This window comes from Callithrix jacchus, chromosome 11, assembly GCF_049354715.1.
Source record: "Callithrix jacchus isolate 240 chromosome 11, calJac240_pri, whole genome shotgun sequence".
Lineage (NCBI taxonomy): Eukaryota > Metazoa > Chordata > Mammalia > Primates > Cebidae > Callithrix > Callithrix jacchus.
This window is the reverse complement of record NC_133512.1, coordinates 44985282-45006751: the sequence shown is the minus strand read 5'-3', so window position 1 is coordinate 45006751 and position 21470 is coordinate 44985282. Positions and strand designations below refer to the sequence as shown.

Below are 21470 nucleotides of genomic sequence, written 5' to 3'. Positions count from 1 at the left end.
AAAAATGCTAAAGTTTAATAATTTTTCAAGTTTTATTTAACACTAATGAATCATTTTTAATGCACTAAAAATAATGACATTGGTGCATAAGAAGAAGTATATATGAATTTCCTTGATACCTGTGAAGGCTAGAACTAGCAATGATAATAGCCGATACACATGTATTTGAGAGATTGGCATGTTATGTATAATCTTTTCCACACAGCGTGCATGGGTTTGCAGCTGCAGCTGTTATTTGCAGGGCCTGGCACTATTTATGCCTCTGCTTCGTGTTCTCTCAGAGCCCTTGTTCTCAGTCACCCACCACTGATTGCCAAATACCAGGTTGAGCTGTCTGCTGCTGCTGTTTTTCCTAACCACTCACATCTTTGCCTTGTCTGGAAAAAGTTCTGTCCCTAACCTCCTTTCTGTAGTGACACTTCAACTCGTCATACAGTGCTTGCCAGGTCTTCTTGCTGTCATCTGTTCCCTACATTTGTCCAGCCTACTCCAATGGAGTAGCATTTTATTTAATATTGTACATGAAATAACTATGTCATCCTTCAAATAGTACCTTATACTGTACAACGTGTTTTCATATATATTGTTATCATTATTTTTAGTTTGATTCTCACAAATTTGTAATGTTAATGGGGAGTGGTAAGTTTGTTTGTTTTTAACATTTATTGCATACGTAGCCAGATGCTGTGGCAGGTAATTTCTATTTAATATAATATATTAATTTAATTCTCCCAATGTATTATCCCCTTTTTACCACTTGACTGGTAAAAAGCGAAGATGATAATGAGACTTACCAAATTCACATGAGAAGCTGAGATCTAGATATTTTGTCTCCCATTTCAGGGCTTTTCTTCTACTCTGTACCATTTTCTATGGCCTGTAGGTGATTTCCTTAAACAAGTGAGCTATAAAGCTTCTGGCTGGGCACAGTAGCTCATGCCTGTAATCCGTGCACTTTGAGAGGTGAAAGTGGGCAGATCATAAGGTCAGGAGTTGGAAACCAGCCTGACAACATGGTGAAACCCTATCTATACTAAAAATACACAAATTAGCCAGACTTGGTGGCACGCACCTGTAATTCCAGCTACTCGGGAGGCTGAGGCAGGAGAATCACTTGAACTTGGGAGGCAGAAGTTGCAGTGAGCCGAGATTGCACCATTGCACTCCATCCTGGATGATAGAGTAAGACTATGTCTTAAAAAACAAACAAACAAAAAAAAACAAACAGACAGAAAACTATCACTGAGTTATATAGTAATTTGCATGCCTTGTCTGCAGTACTTATCACACCACATAATTGTTATTTTGGGGTAAACCCAGACCCATCTTGAGTTTAGGAGTATATCATAGTTAATATCATTTATCTGCAGCACTTAGCATGTGCACAATAAATATTTGGTGAGTAAATGAACTGATGGATATGACACTTAGAACAACACAATAACAATGTGTATACTTATTTACAAAGGGAATTGAAAGCCACATTGACATTCTAATAAAAAAAATACATTGGTCTCTGTATTCATGTGATTCAAATCAGGACAGAGAAACCACACAGAAATTTCCATGAGGAAAGTTTAATAAAAAGAATTATTGACTAGTGCAGAAGATGAAAATATTGAGAGATTGCCTAGTGAGAAGTAAGGAGAACTCTAAAGAACATAATGAATGCAGATATAAGATGACGTTTTCCCTAGGAAGTGGCATCCCTGCTCTGCTCTAGGGCTGAAATTAAGACCTTGCTGTTGAGGGCACAGCTGTGGCTCACTGGTGACAAAGCAGTTGTTACAGTGTCCTGCCCACAGAACATGCTGGAAATCAGCCCTCTTGGGTACTGGGAAGTGTTTACAGGAAGATGTATCACCAGAGGCACTGGGCAGTGAAGCCTTCTGAAGATGACTAGGGACTTACTGTGGGAGCCAGGCACTGGGGAAGCTGTGGGAGCCCAGGCTGGAGAATTTCCCTACCATAAAAAGGCCTGGTTTTGGAGAAGTCAAGCTTTGTGGAACCTTCCTACTGAACACACCAGAGGCAGAAAGAAAACTCTTTTTTCCTTTAAAGTCTCCCCATAGCCCTTTAATGAAAATGCTTAATTAATATTGTGCCAGCTGGTAATGGAAAAATATTTAAAGGGCCCAAATTTATTTTCACAGAGCAGGCAAAAAGGATACATTTGGAGCTGAGGAGCAATGAATTGATCATTTATTCCTGATATTATTTTCAACTCTCATCACATATTGTTGCTTTTAGAAGAATGAATGGTTTTCTGTTCTTACAGAAAAAGGAAGAAGAATGAGAAAGACTTCCACTTTATTATCTTGGTCCTAATATAGCTTATTTTATAAAGTGGCAAAAAGAAAAGCTTATGTCATTCAACTCGAGGAAACACATTTCTTCTTGACTACTATCTACAATGTTTTTGGCTGTGTATCAGTTAACCTCACTGAATCATAAATTATTTATGTAATGGATAAAAATTTCCTCATAGTGTGTTGGGAGATTAAAATGAAATAATCTTTATCATGCCCATGGCTAATTCGTGGCACATAATATTCTCTTTCCTAAGTGGTTTATAAAGGTTGTGTCTTTTATCATAAATACTCGGGACCAGAATTATTTAAGATCATGATTTTTTTTTTTTTGGAACATTTACTTTACTGGTTCAACATTTCTAATCCAAAAATCCTAAATCCAAAATGCTTAAATGAGTGTTTACTTTGGACATCATGTCAGTGCTGTTTCAAATATTGGACCATTTGGGTTTTGGGATTTTGGATTACAAATGCTCTTGTATAATGTTTAAAGTACAAGATGGCCAGGCGTGGTGGCTCACGCCTGTAACTCCAGCATTTGGGAAGCTGAGGCGGGTCAATGACCTGAGGGCGGGAGTTCAAGACCAGCCTGACCAACATGGAGAAACCCTGTCTCTACTAAAAATACAAAATTAGCTGGGCATAATGGTGCAAGCCTTGGGAGGCTGAGGCAGGAGAATTGGCTTGAATCTGGGAGGTGGAGGTTGCGGTGAGCCAAGATTTTGCCATTGCACCCTAGCCTAGGCAACAAGAGTGAAACTCCATCTCAAAAAGAAAAAAAGAGTACAAGATAAGAGAATTAGTCTTCTGGTGAGTTTTTCAATGGCTTATAAAATCTACTTGTGCTATTTACTATGAGGAGTACTCAAAATGCATTTAATACCAAATTGTTATATTCTGCAAAAAAATGGATCAACCTGAAGTGGATAACCCTATGTTTCTTTCATTCCCTTAGTGACAAGACGTAATCAAAGATATTTGGGGATCATGGCTACATCAGGTCAGCCAAATCTGCTTGGTAACTGGCAGTGGTCAGCGTATTAGTAGACCCATGTGTTCAGTGATGATGCCTCTGAGGTTGAAATGTTGTTCTTTGCACCTTTGTTATAAATGACATAAAATGGAACACTTTTACACTGTTGGTGGGAGTGTAAATTAGTCCAACCATTGTGGAAGACAGTGTGGCGATTCCTCAAGGCCTTAGAAATAGAAATTGCATTTGACCCAGCAATCCCATTACTGGGTATATACCCAAAGGACTATAAATCATTCTACTATAAGGACACATGCACACGAATGTTTATTGCAGCACTGTTTACAATAGCAAAGACCTGGAATCAACCCAAATGCCCATTGATGATAGACTGGATTGGGAAAATGTGGCACATATACACCATGGAATATTATGCAGCAATCAGAAATGATGAGTTCGTGTCGTTTGTAGGGACATGGATGAATCTGGAGAACATCATTCTCAGCAAACTGACACAAGAACAGAAAATGAAACACTGCATATTCTCACTCATAGGCGGGTGATGAAAAATGAGAACACATGGACACAGAGAAGGGAGTACTAAACACTGGGGTCTATTGGGGGGAAAAGGGGAGGGCCAGTGGGAGGGGGAGGTGGGGAAGGATAGCCTGGGGAGAAACGCCAAATGTGGGTGAAGGGGTGAAAGCAAACAGAACACACTGCCATGTGTGTACCTATGCAACTGTATTGCATGCTCTGCTCATGTACCCCCAAACCTAAAATGCAATAAAAAAATAAGAAAAAAAAAAAATGTAACGACAAGAAGTGAAAAAAAAAAAAAAACCATGACTATGATATCACTTTGTTCCCTAAGGTCATATCACAACCACAGCAACAGTGGGTGATTTAACAGCTGCTTAGGAACTCTTTTAGAAGGGAACAAATTAAAATACTTGCAACCAGTAAAAATGGGATACACTACTGTTCGTATATGAGTTGAGTCTGATGAATTTGATTTTGAAAAATGGATTTGGAATTGAACGTGGGACTTTAGAATATTTGCTTACACTCTCTATGTCTGAGCTTTCTCATTGTTAAATAAGGATAACGGTAATACTACCTCATAGGATCATTATAATATATACATGAAGTAACTTGTGTGAGGCATTTGTAGATTGGCTGTCAGGTGATGGCAGTTCAATAAACAGAATTTATAAGTGTTCTTCCTCATCTTCGTTTTTAAAATACTTGAAATTCTGTGTGTTTATCTGTCTTTGTCTCTTTCTCATTCTGTCTCCCGCTACCTATCTATGTATACATCATCTGTATAAGTATGTATTATGTAATCATTGTATATATACATTTCATATAAACTGATCACTGCCTATCTCTTTTTATGTCATATCATTCAATGCTCCCGATCACTCATTTTCTCCAGCCATGACACTGACTTCCTGTTGCTTTGCAAACCAAATTTATTCTCCTCTCCAACTCTGTGCTCTTATTGTTCTATCTTAATCTGATGTTCATCCCCAGATAATCCACAGCCACCTCCTTTTCCAATTATTCAGATATAAAATCAAAGTTTGCCTCTTCAAAAACACCTCCTCTGACCATGTGAACTTACCTACTTTTTCTCATTCCCAGCCACCCTAGATTTAGTCACTTTATTTTATTTCCTTTGTGGAAGTTACCACTATCTGAAATTACCTAATTCACATGTTAATTCGTGTTTTTAAATGTCTACCCAACCCACTGAAATGTGAAGTCTCATTCACTACGCCTAGAACATGTGATATAAAATCACTGATTGTGTAAAATATCTCAAATGAGTGGAGATTAGGACATCCTGAAATGTTGTAAAATTTCCTCACAGGCCTTCTTAAAGAGGGAGTCTATTTTAGACATTAGTGGAGGGTTGTGAATTTATGGGAAGTGATGGGACACGTGTGCCCACTGAAAGTTCTGAGCCTTCATATGCTGTCTTTTCTTCTCAGTCTCAATGTAGTCCCACCACTACTGTGTCTGATCTTCTTGCCCTATATAGATCATATGCTCATTCTACATGAACAGTTTTGCACATTTAGTTTAAGCCATCTGAACTAGGCTTATTTTTTCCTGTTAATCCTTATAAGGGGTAAAAACAATCTCTAGGCTTTATTGAGTGTTAATCACTTGCCAGCCACTATACTAACAGCCTTAAAGCCTCAGCAACTTTAATCCTAGAAACAACTTTATGAGGTAGGTATTTTATTTTTTCTGTTTTATTGATCAGGAAATTGAGACAAAAGGTATTAGGTAACTTGTCCAAGGTTACCCAGCATGCATGTAGCACAGCCAGTGTAAGCTTAGGCAGGACTGTCTCAAAGCCCTTTGTTCTTCCCCACTGTGCTCCCATCTTTCAAAGATCAACCCAAAGCCCACCTTCCCTTTGAAATTTAGTCCACACTAGTATGGCTTCTGTTTTTCATCTTCTTTCCTAGTGCCAAAAGGCTCTGTATATCTCATAGCCTAAAAATAATCACCCACTTCCTGGGTTATTAATACAATTATACCAGAGTTGAATCTTGATTCCCACAGCATTCTGTGGGCAAAAATACCAGTCTTGAAGAGTCACCTCAAATTTGTGCAAAGGTCAACAAGAAAAGTGACAAAGATACGTAGATAGAACAACTTGCAGTGTTCGAACATAATGTACATTTTGACTCTCAGTCTTTCTAGTCAAAAGTTTTAATTCCATGAAGGTAATAAAAGAGTAAGAAGAGCCTTCTTGACATGGGATCCTAATTTGGATGATTTGTCCATAGAGTCTCTGTTGTTATTGTGACATACCACTGTAACATTTAGCATTGTGCTTCCCTGTCAATCCTCTGCAGTGAACTAGAACATTAAAATGTTGTGTAAATTTTATCTTTCATTTTCTTCCCTCTTCTATCACTTGGTTGACTGACCTTGAGATTTATGAAACCTGTTTTCATATGCTTTTCCCATACAGGACTCCTTGGGTTGGCCTCTCATTTGCTTTTATCCAAAAGCTTTCCCATCCCTTTCTGCACATGCGTTTTATTGCTAGATTCTCACTTGGATCGCGGCTCTGACATTTCCTCATGCAGTGCTTAGGAACTTAGCTAGAACAGCAAGATCAGTTCATGTGAGAATCATGAACACATTTTAGATGAATTTAGGCAGAAGGTATTAGTTATGTTTGTATTATTGTTATTTCTTTAGATATCTGTCTCCTACACTATACTGGAAAGCCCCTAGAGAATACAAAAAATAAATCATTTATTTCCCTGTACTCCCTCTACCTGCTACATAACAGGTATTTAATAAATGCATAATGGCATGAAAAAAAGAAACTAAAAAATTATTTGGCTTTGTCAGTACAGTAACAATTACTCCATTAGATTCATAGATTATTTTGAAAAAGAAAGGAAACCACTACTTTTTCTAAACCTTCCGTGGAATTGGATTCCTTGTTCAGGCAATCTTTCAGTTTCCCTTGTTGAAAGTTTTAGAGCATAAGAAGGTCTGTTTTCTGCATTAAATAAATATTTTATGGTTAGCCTAAAAGTATTGCCAAAAGTTAAATATTACCAAATATATCATTAAAATAATTTTGAAATATTTATGTCTGTATGAAGAAAATAAAAACAGGGCTTAGCTCAAGAATGATTCTTATATGTCTAAACCCTTCCCAGCACAAGCATTAAAGCATATATTAAAGAGTATTGGTTTCTGGAGTCAGAAGTTGGTTTAAATGCTGGCTCCTGCCTTTACTAACTTTATAAATATGCCCGTTTCTATTTCAGCATAAGAAATGGGTACTACGTTTAATACCTGGATGATAAAATAATCTGTCCAGTAAACTCCCATGATGTGAGTTTACCTATGTAACAAACCTGCACATGTACCCCTGAACTGAAAATAAAAGTTAAAAAAATAAATCTAGAGATCATACATCTATCTGAAAGGCTGTTGTAAAGTTAAATCAGATCATATAAAAAGCATTTAGCACAATCCATGGCTAATAATGATTGATATTATTGATATTAATGGATATTATTCAAATTAATACTGTGTTCCCTCAGATAATTTGAAATAAACTTGCCTTTTGTAATTCCAGGCACTAGAGGCTGACTTCTAACCCTGACACCTTTTACTTCTGCTCTTTTCCTTCCAGTCCTATTGTATGTAAGAAGTGTCCTATGTCCGGTAGCTGACTCTGTTATTAATAGTCAGGGCCTCTTTAGCATGCTTTTCCTAGAAGGAAACTATCCAGCTTTCATTCGCCTTTATATGACATGGTAGGTCTAATGCTTCTTTCAAATCAAAATGACTGTTTTTTCTGTGTGGGGTTGTATGTGTTTTGTTTGTTTCTTTGCTAATTTCAACTGGATACACATTCTTTTCCTAGAAATCTGCTGCAGCAGTAGATCTGATTTTATCTTAAGCAACTTTGAGACTTTTGTCTTTGTTTCCTTCCCTTTTCTCTCCATAAGCATTATCATGTACAAACCTGCCCTTTGAAAAAGACACCTTTACATAGCCACATTGGTGGCCTCTCTACCACCAAGTTTTTTGGTGAATATTGTGCAGGTAGTCATCACATGTCCACAACTGTAATAGTATAGAAGTCATTTTAGAAACAATTGAAGAAATGGAAAATGTAAATACCATTCTTGCTTTTATGGAGGTCACAATCTACTGGAGGTGACAAAATTGACATAGACAATCTTACTGCGTTATCTGTGGTCATTCTGTGTGGTGGAGCAATTATGTTCACTAATGCTCTTCTTTGTCATCTTTATGGGAGTCAAGTCTCTGCACCCCCAGATTAGGACTGTGGTTATAAATTATCCTCTGATGTCACATGTACATTATCTTTATATGAATTTATCCATGTGTTTATTCAGCAAGTATTTTTTGAGCATTTCTAGGGCTGTCTCAGGAAGACCTTTCTGTTGCATCACTTTATGCTTATTTTATAAGAAAGTTTTTCTATAACAGATTTTTTTTTTCAATTTCTCACACATTCTGAAGAAAAGTAAAGCCTCTACAGAATCCAGCAGCTGTTTATCATCCATCTTTGATGTTACCTTCTCTAGGAAGTTTTCCCTAGTAACCGCCTCTACCTTTTTTCCCATGGTCTAAATTTGGTTTTTCCACCTGCAAATTCTCATAGCCCGTTGCTTGCCTCATGACGCTCTGCAGTGAATCTTGTGGATCTTTCTCCTCCACCAGACTTTTACTTTCTTGATGGCAATTTCTGTGTCTTTATTATCATTCTTTTCTCAGAGATTAGCACAGAGTCCGGAATGTAATAGGAAACTTTCCTAAGTGCTTGATAAAGTATATTTGGTGATGCCTTTATCTTTCCGAAAGTAGATTCTGGGTCTGGCACTATGTTTTCTTCCAACTAATAGATAACAATTAAAGCCAGCATTCATCTCAGCTTCATCTGAAGCAACCAAAGAAATTCCAAAGGATGGAATCTGGCTGCATAAGCTATATTTGCATATTTAAAGTCTACATCTGCTTTACCACTTTAAAGTGAATTCCTTGATTTTAGGTTACATTTTATTTTCTCATGTTATACTTCAGAATATATATGCTCTTGTAGTTTTTGATAATTTGAAGTGACAGTGACACAAAAGTCTCATATCTATGTGTTTGAAAGAAATGGCACATTGCTTTCTTTTCTAAACCATAGTTCAGCTTGCTAAAGCTTTTGGTCTCATCGATGATTCAAGATAAAAAGCCGACCTATTTTTTGTATGGTAGTGTCTGACAAACTCCTGTATAACCCTCATGTTCAGTTAAAAAACCAATATTTTAAGTTTTTAGCCTCATATCAATTTTTATCATATTCTTTTTTACATACATCTTTAGTGATAAAGAGAAAAAATAATAAGTTTTTGAATAACCTCTATATGCTTTAAAGTTTGCAAATGCTAATCTCCTTGAGGCAGAAAAAAAATACCAATTCATACGGGCATTTTGTCATTGTTTTTAAAACTTCATCCTCCCCCCTTTTTATTAATCTCAAAGATACCAAGGAAACAAGCCTTTTGGGGGGGGGGGAAAACACCTCAGGGTTTTTCCTATGAGTTTTGGCTGTGACTTTGGCCATTATTTTGTTTTATTGTAATCAGACACATTGGCATGAAACTACTTGAAATAGAATCCAAAAGTATATCCTGGGTTTCTTTATTGGCATATCAAACAAGGAAGCATTTAGGCCATACATGAGCAAGCAGCCAAGTAATTAATAATAACACACGTGAAAGAAAATGAATATTTTGGTTGATAATCAGAATGAGAAGTAAGACAAAGGCCTGGGATTCGTGTCCTTGCCCTCAGCAGCAGCAAAAATAATGTTATGAATAGCATTTAACTGGAATTTGCAGCAAACTGCTGCTTTTATCATAAACAATTGCCAGATGGTATACATTATCTTTCTTTTTTCTCCTTTCACAAAAGCGGCATTAATTGCAGAGCAGCCCAGGGCTCCACTCAGCTCATCAGTGTGATAACACTTCATGACCCTGATTAGCCGTCAGTCTACTCAATTAAAAAGATCATTTAGACATTCACCCAATCATTTGCCTATCGAGCCACCTGGGCCTCAACCAGGGGCTCCATTTTTAACATTCTCCTGCCCTCTCTCATCTTGCCTAGCTTTTTTACATATCTCCAAAAGACGTAATTGAATTAAATAAAGCGTCTCAGGGGCAGCTGCAACATCTGCTGTTTGTGGTATGTCAAGCCTTCAGCATTAAAAACAGTTACATATGCTCCAAATTAGCAGGTCGCAGAGATGAAACAGTCGATGATAGTGTTTTTGTGCCAGCGTGAGAAGCAGCTCACAGCTGTGTGCAATTTACAATTAAAGGCTTTATCAGAGCTCAATTGTACTAGTGAATCAAGTGGTGAGAGGTCAGTTAGTGAATTAGACCAATTAGAGCTTGTACAGTTAAATTATCTGTCTTATTACCTACTGATAAACAGCCTTGTCATATCTTAACTGGAATGATGAAGCTGAATGAGTATTATGAAGTGATAATACAAGTTCACTGTAGAGGAACTTAGTGATTTGTGAATTCAAAATCTATAGCAACAAAATGGTTTTATATAACCTTTTAAAATAGCTCTAAGAAACTTTGAATTGGTTAAAACACTTCAGATTAAGTTGGTTGTATCCACCTGATATAACCAAGTACATACAACTACTTGATATAACATACATCTTCAAATATAAGACTTCAAATATAAGACTTTACTTTGCAACAGAATGACATATGAATCTCCTAACTTAATCTCCTAACTTTAATATCGATTTTTAATTTTAAGAATTAATTTCAATGCGAATAAAGAATAGAGCAAAACTATGTCTGAAAAATTTAAGGACCAAGCATTTCAAAATAATCCAAGAAAAGCATATAGTTTCATGGATGTAGTGATTTACTTTTTTGGAAAGTACAAAATCATCAGTCATTATCATAATCTAAAAAAGTATGCATAGTTCAAAAGTTGCAAATCCTATATGAACAAGCCACACCCATTTTCATGCTTCTATACATATATGGATGGGAATTGGTGAATGAAAGACTGTGTTTAAACATTAATGATACGGTCATTGGTGAATTATTTATATTACAACTTTCCACTGAATGAATGCTCATGTTTATCTAGACAGTTTCATGATTAGCAAATAACAAGAGGTCTTCATTAGTAGAGGTCTCATTGACTAGGCAGATCACTGATATCAGTTGAACTGGAAGAGCTAGACTCGGAATCATTCCTGAATCAATGATCAGAAAGTAGCATGGAGAATACAACTTAAATAAACCATATTTAAGTCTCCTAACTTACTTTTTCCTAAATCAAGAATCCAAATTTGTAACATTAGGAAGAACTCATGACAGAGATTTTAAATAATATTTGTTCATTGATTCACTCTTTCTTTAACAATAATTTTTAAGTCCCTGGATTTATTTTATTAATTGAACTTTAGTTTTCTTAAACAGAAAGAAACAGTTATATTTATAAAAATTGGGACAATCTTTGCTTTCTAACAGATTTCTGTTTGAAAACAAAATTTACAATATCCAATATTAAGGATTATAGTGAATGATGCTCAATAATATACGTGGGTCAAAAATGTATCTTTCTTTACATAAAAGTGTTCCATAGTTATTTAGTAACTAAGATCCAATATTCTAGTTGTAAAATATGTTTAGAGAAGCATAATCTGTCTTCTTTGAAAGATACAACAGTTTATCTCAAGTAAATATATATTGTAATTCTGGTTAAGATCATAAAAAATATATTCATGAAATGTATTAGAATAACTTTTAAATGTACCTAGAAGGGAGAAAAAGGTAAAAAACATCAAATAAATTTTGAAGAAGATAATTGAGAAGAAACATATCCTAGAAGCTATAAGAATAAAAATAGTATATACATGGCGTAGGCATAGGTAAAGCAAAAGACTCCATTTAAAAGCATATAATTATATGTAAATTAATTTAAATAAATGTATATTTAATTGCATTTTAGTTCTGGGATACATGTAAAGAACATGCAGAATTGTTGCATAGGTACATACATGGCAATATTGCTTCAATATCATTACATATACACATGAATTTTAAATCATATAAATTTACCCTGGAAAATAAGCTAAAGGAAAGAAAAAAATAATTTGAAAGTAAATACATATACAAACACATAAAAACAAGTGTGTAAAACACCCTCAACATTCACAGAAATGCAAATTAGGACAAAGATGAGATGTCATGTTTTACATAGTAATTTGCCAAGGTTTTAAAAATAGTAATATTCAACAAAGGCAGAAAACAGGAAATTATCCTACCTTCCTTGAATAAATGCAAAATCTCTTCTGTAAAATAATTTAATAAACTTTAACAAAAGATTTTGTTTTTTTCTTTTTGATAACAAGTGGGTTCAGCATCCCACTTGTGATCATTTTTCTTGAGTAAATTATATTAATCATGAGGCAACAATATATCACATTGTCATAGAGTAGAACTTTGGAAATACCTTGGTCTCCCACAAATTAAAGATCAAGTTTAGCAGATCAGTGTGTATTTCTGTGACATAAAATTATGTCCATACATTGTCCGTACATTGCTATATTTTAAACCAATATGCAATGTATGTGCAATATATATAATATATAATTGTACATGTATATACAATTATTATTACTTATAATGAATTGAACCCTTTTTCATCATATAGTGACTGTCTTTGCCTCTTGTAACTGTTTTCAGTGAAAATATGTTTTGTCTGATTATAAGTATAGCTACCCTCACTCTCTTTTGGTTACTCTTTGTATTGAATATCTTTCTTCATCACTTTATTTTCAGCCTCTATACATCTTTAAGGCTAAAGTGGGCTCTTGTAGGCAGCATATTGTTGGATCGTGTGACCTTTTTTTTTTAAATGCACATAACCACTGTGTGTCTTTTGATTAAATAATTTAACCCATTAACATGTAATTATTGCTATGTAAAGTTTTATTGTTGTTATTTTTCTAATTATTTACTGACTGCTTTCTAGTTCTGTTGTTTCTTTCTACCAATCTCTCTGTATTCCTTTGTGATTTATTTAATTCTTGTAGTGATATATTTTAATCCTTTTCTCCTTATCTGCCTTTTTCTTCTACATGGTTACCATGGGATTTACAGAGAGTATCTTATAGTTAGTTATATACAGTATTCTGTTTTAAGGTGATAACTTCAATTGCATACAAAAACTCTATACTTGGCTTAAGGGAATGTTGTAGTTGATTTGATGTTTTATCTACACAACTAAAATTTTCTCCATATGAGCAACAAAGCTGTTTGACTTTCTTATCATTTATCCATTCTCTGGAGTAACACTTTTAATTTCTTTCACAAACTGTGCATTTGCACTCACAGTTTGGCTAAATATTTGTTGCAGAAGGCCTTGCTTTTGGCCTGTCTTGGCTTTTGACATGCCTTTCTCATTAAGCTTAATCAATTCTAGCTTTAGACTAAGAGTGAGAGATGAGTAGCTCTTTCTTTCACTTGAACACTTAGAGGCCAAGTAGGGTTATTTACTGGCCTAATTTCAATATTGTTGTGCCTCTGGGTACACTGAGGCCCTAGGAGGGAAGAGAGACAGGGAAACGGCCACTTGGTGGAGCAATCAGAACACCCACATTTATTGATTAAGCTTGCTATATTTCATGGAAGTGGTTCCTGGCATCCCAAAGCAATTATTATAGTAACATAAGATCACTGGTTACAGATCATCATAATAGATATAATAATAATAAAAAGTTTGAGATATTTCAAGAATTACTCAAATATAACACAGAGATACAAAGTGAACACATGCTTTTGGAATTACATTTATTAATGTTTTTTGTGATTTGCCTCCATATTCCATAGAAAACTGATAGGATTTTCTGTGCTCACTTTAATACCATCTCTTGTCTACAGCAGTGGTCGAATCATAGCACATTCCCTACCATGCTCCAGACCCTCTCTCAATTTAATATAGCCTGTCAAATTCAATAGTAGCTGAAAGAATTGTAGCCCAGTATTCTGGAACTTGGTGACCACTCATTGAACCATCTTTAAATTTGTTCCCAAATTAGTCCTCTTAATAAAATGTTATCTGTTTATAAGATACTTCTTACCACAATTCTGATAACTAGATTCCCATTTCATTCGTTGTCCCTGAATCACCATTTGTATGATCTATGGATATAGAGAAACTATATAAACAACAGAATAAAACAAACAAACAAAAAACCTCTAAACAAGTGGATAGAAGTCAATGAGCCTTTAATATTGTTTGCAATATTAGGTATCAACCCTGTTTGTAAGTGAAGTATAAGTATTCCTTTCTAAATAAATATCCAGATTTTAAACTTCCAAAAGCCTTATGGAATACAAATAATATAATATGAAATTAAAGTTATTAACTATTTAAATAACACTGCAAAGAGAAAGTCTCCTCATCATTATATAATCTTTATTGCTAGATGATTGTGGGGTCAATCATGGCATTCTCACATTTCTCCCGTGCACTATCCAGGTGCTTACCTGTACATACTTCTGTTTTCTCCCTTTTTCTTCCCTCAAATTAACTATTATCATCCGAGTTAATAAAATCACCATGAGAAAATGGTTATTCTGACCATCACAGCTCTTCATCTACTCCCATCTCAGTTTTTTCTTCTAGAAGGGGAGACAAAGAGTCAGCATTTTGAGGCTGTTAAAGGAAGTGTGTGCAGAAGGAATATTAACATAATAAATGTCCATCATGCTGAATGGGAATTCTAGTAGAGAAGAGAGGAAAATACAATGTGAAGTTAAAATCTTAAGAGTCCAAACGCAGAAATCAGAAGCTAGGATCCAGAGTCAGCAATATAAGAGAAGAGAGTCAGGGGAGAGTACTGGGTGTGTGTCTACCTAAAGTAATTTCATGGACAGTCCATGCTGTCCACCATACATGGCTATTTAAGATGCCATCGACGGTGGTGTTTATAGACAACTTTTGTGAGTCTATGGAGACAGAGCTATCATACTTGTTCTGCCCAGTAGTTCAGTGGAGGACTCAGGGCTCAGAACACATTAGTGACCTTCTCTATGTGATCATTATTTTTTAATGCTCTTGGAAATTCAGGCATATGTCTTGCTTCTGAATATTTATTCTGCTGTTAAGGAGCAAAAGACATTATGCATTAGACTTAGCAAATAAAACTTGAAAATGTATCGTACTATGACCATACATAAAGGTGGTAGTGGGAGAATAAGAGACAGGCACTTACTTCATTAGTGAGAAAATATGAAAATGTGCTCAGGACAATCTAAATGCATTTGCATGGATGTTATGGAATGCATTATTTCAATATTCTGGAAGCAAGCTGGACATAGTACTTACTGTCTGGTTTTATGAAAATCCATGTTTGGAATTGTCATATGAAACTTATGGGCAAAGAAAAAGGAAAGCGGCAAAGCATATCTAATTCTTTTTGATAACGGAACAAGGCACATGGCATGTATTATTTCATCCTCATCACAATCCTCTAAAACTGTATACTATTAATTAGTATCCACATTTTACAAATGAGGAAACTGAGGCTGTAAAATGTTAAATGATAGCTTGTTTCAAATATAAACAAATCTGGACACTAAAGTGGTAAGGAAAGATTTTAATCAGTAATAACTATAGAAATAGAAAAAATTGTTCACTGTAGACTAAACTCTGCTTTAATTTGTATAGAAGAAAAAGGGTCCAGTGTAGACTGAACTCAGCTTCAGTTTGTATAGGGATTACGAGTGTAAATTAAGAATGAGGGAATAGAGCAAGGGATCGTTTGATTCAGGGTGGTGAAAAATTGCAGAAGGTCACCCAGAGTAAATGGTTTTAAGCTACTGTGTCTGCTGGCAGGTAATTATGAAAGTTAGTAATCAGTCCTCACACAGAGACTAGAAGACAGAGGCCCTATCCTCAGGTGTTGGCTGAAACCAACTGTAAAATTTTGGGGGCAGACTTGAGTTTTCTCACCTTAAGAGGGGCTTGAGTTATGTTAGGAATGTGGATTTGAGCTGTTAGAACCTGTATTAATGTTTTTACAAGTCTTTATAGGCAAAGGTAGAGGCCTAGTCAAGAAAAGGGCTCAGAAGAGCCTGGCTTAAGTTTGGACAAGGAGAAAAATTTCTCACTTACTGAAGACTACATATCATAACTAGCAAGTGACAAATCTACTGTCTAATTAAGTATTAAGGCATTCTCCAAAATATATGCATTTAAAGAGTACAAAGTGTTCAAGACAAGTGATTTCTACACGCACCACAACTCAAACATTTATTTCTTAGAAAAAGCCTTGCATGACTCTTCTGGATAACATAACTTCCAAAAAGAGTACTATATATAGTTATATATAGTGGGTCAAACAAAAATGATGAAAACTCAATGCTCTTTTGTTTTCAGCTGTTTGCACCCAAATGAAGACACATTTAGTAACATTAACTGAAGCCTTATAAGGGGCCTAGATCATACCCCTCATTCTGCAAACCACTGGGAACATATGACACAGCCAATACAAAGCATTACCTCTTCATGGTTCCTGTGGTTCTTACTGCCATGTAGGAAACATTCTAAACTTTGTGCTTGGAAGAAGCAGTGTGCTTTCTCTAAAAATTTTTACATGTATATATACGTAGATGAGGATTGTTTTTCCCGTGTGTGTGCATGTGTGCGTGTATTTCTCATTTTTTGAAAAATAATTCTCAGTTCAGTAAAGAAAATGTGAACTAACTATGTTTCAAGAACCTCCCTTAGTGGTGATTTTGGGGATATGACATATATTCCTATGCTTTCTTATGGCTGAAGAATGGAGACAACAGTTTGGCAAATACTATAACGCTAACCAAAAATTTTTATCAAAATAAGACTTTACAATAGGAAGCAAATGTCTAGTTGTAAATATTTGAACTTCCAACATTTTAATTGCCTCCTTTAAGAACTTTGGGAAATGGACCCTACCTTGTAAAGACAGGATTCAACAAAGCAGAATGCTGCTCAAAAGCTGCTCTAAAGGCAAACCAGTGTTAATGCGATGATTCCTTTGTGATTGTTGGTCCCTTCACTACACATTTGTGTTATTATTGTTCTGAACCATTTCAGTAAGTTGGTTTCACTAAGAAATTGTTTGAAATTAGATTCCATATTTTTTATTATTATTTTTGCCTCCAAACTCTTGGCTGGTATAGAAAATTTCATTTGCTTCTGGAGAAGTGCAAGATTGAAGATTCATATTGCACATAAAAAATTAATTCTTGGTCCATTATTATTTTCAGCCTGTGTTAATAATGTATTAGATGAGCTTATTGCATAGACGTGAATGTATAGATGGGCATACTTTGGGTTAGACCGGTCAGATGTGATTCTGAGATCACTCTTATTCTAAACCAAATTTAATGCCATTGGTTTAATGTTTTAAGAAATATGACTCTCAGTTCATAAGAGGGGTTTATTCAAAGTGTACTTACCAAAACGTTGTTTTAGTAAGGACTGTATTGCTAATATTGATTAAGCCATCTTCCACTGGTGTATGGATGATTAATTCACTATTAAATCTTATGAGCAAGCCACAGGACCAACTTTTAAAAAACTACCAAAGTACAAGTACACCTGCATAAAAAGGACATAAAGGCCTCATATACATCTTTCCTAATATGTCTATACTAACAGTATATAAAATAAATATTTCTTAAGATAAAAAAATTGCACTTAAATAATTATATTCAAGAAGACATTTATTACTTCCACTGTATTTACTGTATACAACAGTACTCCATTGTTTTCAAGGAAATATAAACCTTTCACTCCAAGAAATAAAGTCATAGAATACAAATAGATAAAGTAAAAGCATTAGATAATCTTTTTAGAAGTTCTTAAGTTCTCTAATAATAAACTTCTCATTCCTGAATGTTTATTTAAAATAAATTGTGTTAAAGCAAACTAAATATGGCTTGAGAAGGACTCTATCCCTTTATATTTGAGTCCTTGTGGATGACCTGTAACCTAGCTTAAAGCAGACAGGATTGAAAAGCTAACTTAGAAGTATGTGCCTGTAACAACAGCTGAGTCTTGGCCAATTCCAGAGGCCATACTTGAACCACTCATAGACTGCTAAGTGTTCCAACTGTGTTCAAAGAACACAAATGCCAACCTGTAACCAATCCAGCTGTTTCTATCCCTCACTTCCAACTTCTGTATGTCTCTTCCCTTTTTTCATCTGTAGATCTTCCACCATGTGGCTGCATGGGAGTCTGGCTGAATCTGCTGTGATTCTAGGGGCTACCCAGTTCCTGAATGGTTTATTGATCAATTAAACTTCTTTAAATGTAATTCAGCTGAAGTTTTTCTTTTAACAAATGTGTGTAAAGAAGTATTTTACTTTTTTACTGATTTTATAATTTTACCAATCTAAAATATGTAATATCATATTTTCAAATTTAAATGCCTCTGATAACCACATCTTAGAGTTTTGAAATGGAAACAGTATTAGAACAAATTTGAATCATTTGAATATAATTCTCTTCTCCATATCTAGGCTACTGAGTGTTGTGAGGAAAAGTCAAACATCTATGAAGATTAGTACATTTTCATAATGATTATCTCCATAAGCTCTCCATACCAGTGCAGTGGCACTAAGCTTTCTCTATTTTATACAGAACCTCTCTTTTTTCTTCTGTAGGGTTTATTGCAAACATATTTTCCTCTCCTGAAATATCCAAGACCACTAGAACTGTACTGATCTCACAATTCCCTCTATAAGTTACTGTCCCTCACCTCCAGAAATTTACCAATAGCTTATTTTTTAACAGAGGGCTCAAAATCTCCCATTTATCTTTCAATTTCAACTTAATTTCATTTAGGAGGTCTTTGATTCATTCATTCTTTCATTCAACAATTATTTTCTAAGCACTTATAATATGCCAGGTATTGATTTAGGTACTAGTTATACAATGGTGGTCAAAGTATCTACAGTCTCTACCCTCAATGAGTTTTATCATGTAGTAAAAAATATAGAAGAGTCCCTATTTGGCAGTCCTAGAGTTTTCTGGGACTACTACCTCATAAAACCTGATTTGACTTTCTGTAGACATCATTTGCAGGGAATTCAATTTACTAGTAATCAACAGGATACTGGTAGGCAGGCATGCCCTCTGAATCATTGTCCTGCTCAGCTGTCTCCTTTTTTTTTTTTTTTTTTTTTTTTTTTTTGAGATTAAGTATCCCTCTGTTGCAAAGGCTGGAGTGCAATGGCATGATATTGGCTCATTGCAACCTCCATCTCCCAGGTTCAAGCAATTCTCCTGTGTCAGCCTCCCCAATAGCTGGGATTACAGGCATGCACCACCATGCCTGGCTAATTTTTGTATTTTTAGTAGAGACAGGGTTTCACCACGTTGGCCAGTCTAGCCTTGAACTCCTGACCTCAGGCTGTCCGCACACCTCGGCCTCCCAAAGTGCTGGGATTACAGGTATGAGCTACTAAACCTAGCCAACTGTATCTTTTTTTTTTAATCAGCCATGGCCAAGTGTTCTGTTTCCTTAGCTATAAGATTAAGAACCTCCACTTCAATGCAACTAAGACTATAACCAGAATTGGCTAGGATATGGTGTTATAGGTGGATAGCAACCAGATTTCTCGAGTGAAGGTTTTTCAATAATTTTGATTCTCTCATGAATCACAACTAATATGTAATGGCCTTTTAGACCTGACCCAAGATTATCAGTCAAGTCTCATGTTCCATTAAACTCTGCTTAGAACTTTACCTTCTAACAGTATGGAAGCTTTTCATTCCACTGCATCACATGGAAATTGTTCACCATCTTTCACTGGTGTACAAATGATTAATTCTCTATTAAATCTGATGTCACATCAGGCATCTAAACATGTTATTACCACTTCTTCAAATACCCTTTTCTTCTTTGTTGACTTACATTTCAAGGCTTGTGTTTTATTCTGGAATATTATCTCAAACATGGTATATTTTCTGTTGTGTTCACTATTCTAGGATGTCTTTTGTGACTCCTCCATATATGTTGATTGTTATTCAAGAAAACCAAACTCTTGTTTTGGTACTTGCTGCATGGTAGTTAAATGATCCCTTTTGAAACAGCCTCTCAGAAAAAGGACATAACATTATTTACCTCTGTATCCTCAATGCTTGGAACAGTGGATGCTAAGTAAATACGTGGTAAACTAAGCATACATCACCAAAGACAGACTCACTCAGTTTCAGCCACATAAGTGGATCAGCTTCTGTAGTGCATATATTATATATTTCTAGTATTGTGACATAGAGAGTTGATCCTTACCAAAGTGTGCTTGGTGTACCAGCATTTAAAAGGATTCCCTTGATTAGAAAATGTGTTTAGTTTCTGTAACCAAAAAATAGGAACCCACTTTCCAGCATCCCTGTAGGTTTTCCAAATGTGAATAAATCATTATACTGTATCTAGAATATATAATCTTTTCCTTTACCTTCCCCTCCTGAGGCAATAGTTGATGTAGGCATTCAAAATGGAAAAATGCACTCTCCTCAACAGATTTGCAAAAATTCTTACTTTGGTCACACCTGTGATGTTATTAATTCATAACTTAATGTCACAACATCATGAAAATATTAATTCATAAAATAATATCACAACATTATGAAAAAAAGCTGGAAGCATCACATTATCCAACTTCAAATTATACTATAGTGCTACCGTAACCAAAATGTCATGGTACTGGTACCAAAACAGGCACATGGATCAGTGGAACAGAATAGAGAGTAAACCTATTACCACCTGATATTCAAAAAAAACTGACAAAAAAAAAAAAAGCAATGGGAAAATAACTCCCTGTTCAATAAATGATGTTGGGATAACTGGCTAGCCATATGGAGAAGATTGAAGCTGGGACCCTTCCTTACACCATGTACAAAAATCAAATTAAGATGGTTTAAAGACTTAAATATAAAACCCAAACCCATAAAAACCTCAGGAGACAACCTAGACAGTACCATCCTGGTCATAGGAATGGGCAAAGATTTTATGACAAAGACACCAAAAGGAATCACAACAAAACTAAAAATTGACAAGTACAATTTAATTAAACTTAAGAGCTTCTGCACTGCAAAAAAATCTATCAACAGAGTAAACAGACAACCTACAGAAATTAGACTAAATTAGACTATTGTCAGATGCATTGTTTTCAAAAAGTTTCTCCCATCTATAAGGAACTTAAACAAATTTACAAGGAAAGAATAGTCAACCCCATTAAAAAGTGGGCAAAGAGCAGCTCTGAACAGACCATTGTGCAGAGGCTGGCATCGTGAATTTTAGCTCCAGATCAACTGCAAGAACAAACCAGCAATCCAGATAGGGCCCACAGACTCTCTGAAGGAAGCAGACTGCTCCTGCAGGACTCAGGAGATACCCCCAATACTGTGAGTTTCCCAACTGCAGAAGTGGGAAAGGGAGACCCTCCTCTCCCAAATACATACCCCCAATGGAGAAACTGAAGGTCTGTTTGCCAGCAAAGATTCTGACCTCACCTGGACCTGAGTTAATTTAGAAAGCCGAGTGAAATGCGGGGGTAGAGGAATCAGCAGAAA

General features: G+C 35.4%; 1 long non-coding RNA gene across 1 annotated transcript in view; it reads left to right on the top strand.

Moving 5' to 3' along the window:
* Positions 1-21470, top strand: part of LOC144578360 (uncharacterized) — a 483066-nt gene that overhangs the window by 354495 nt on the left and 107101 nt on the right. The window lies entirely within an intron of this gene.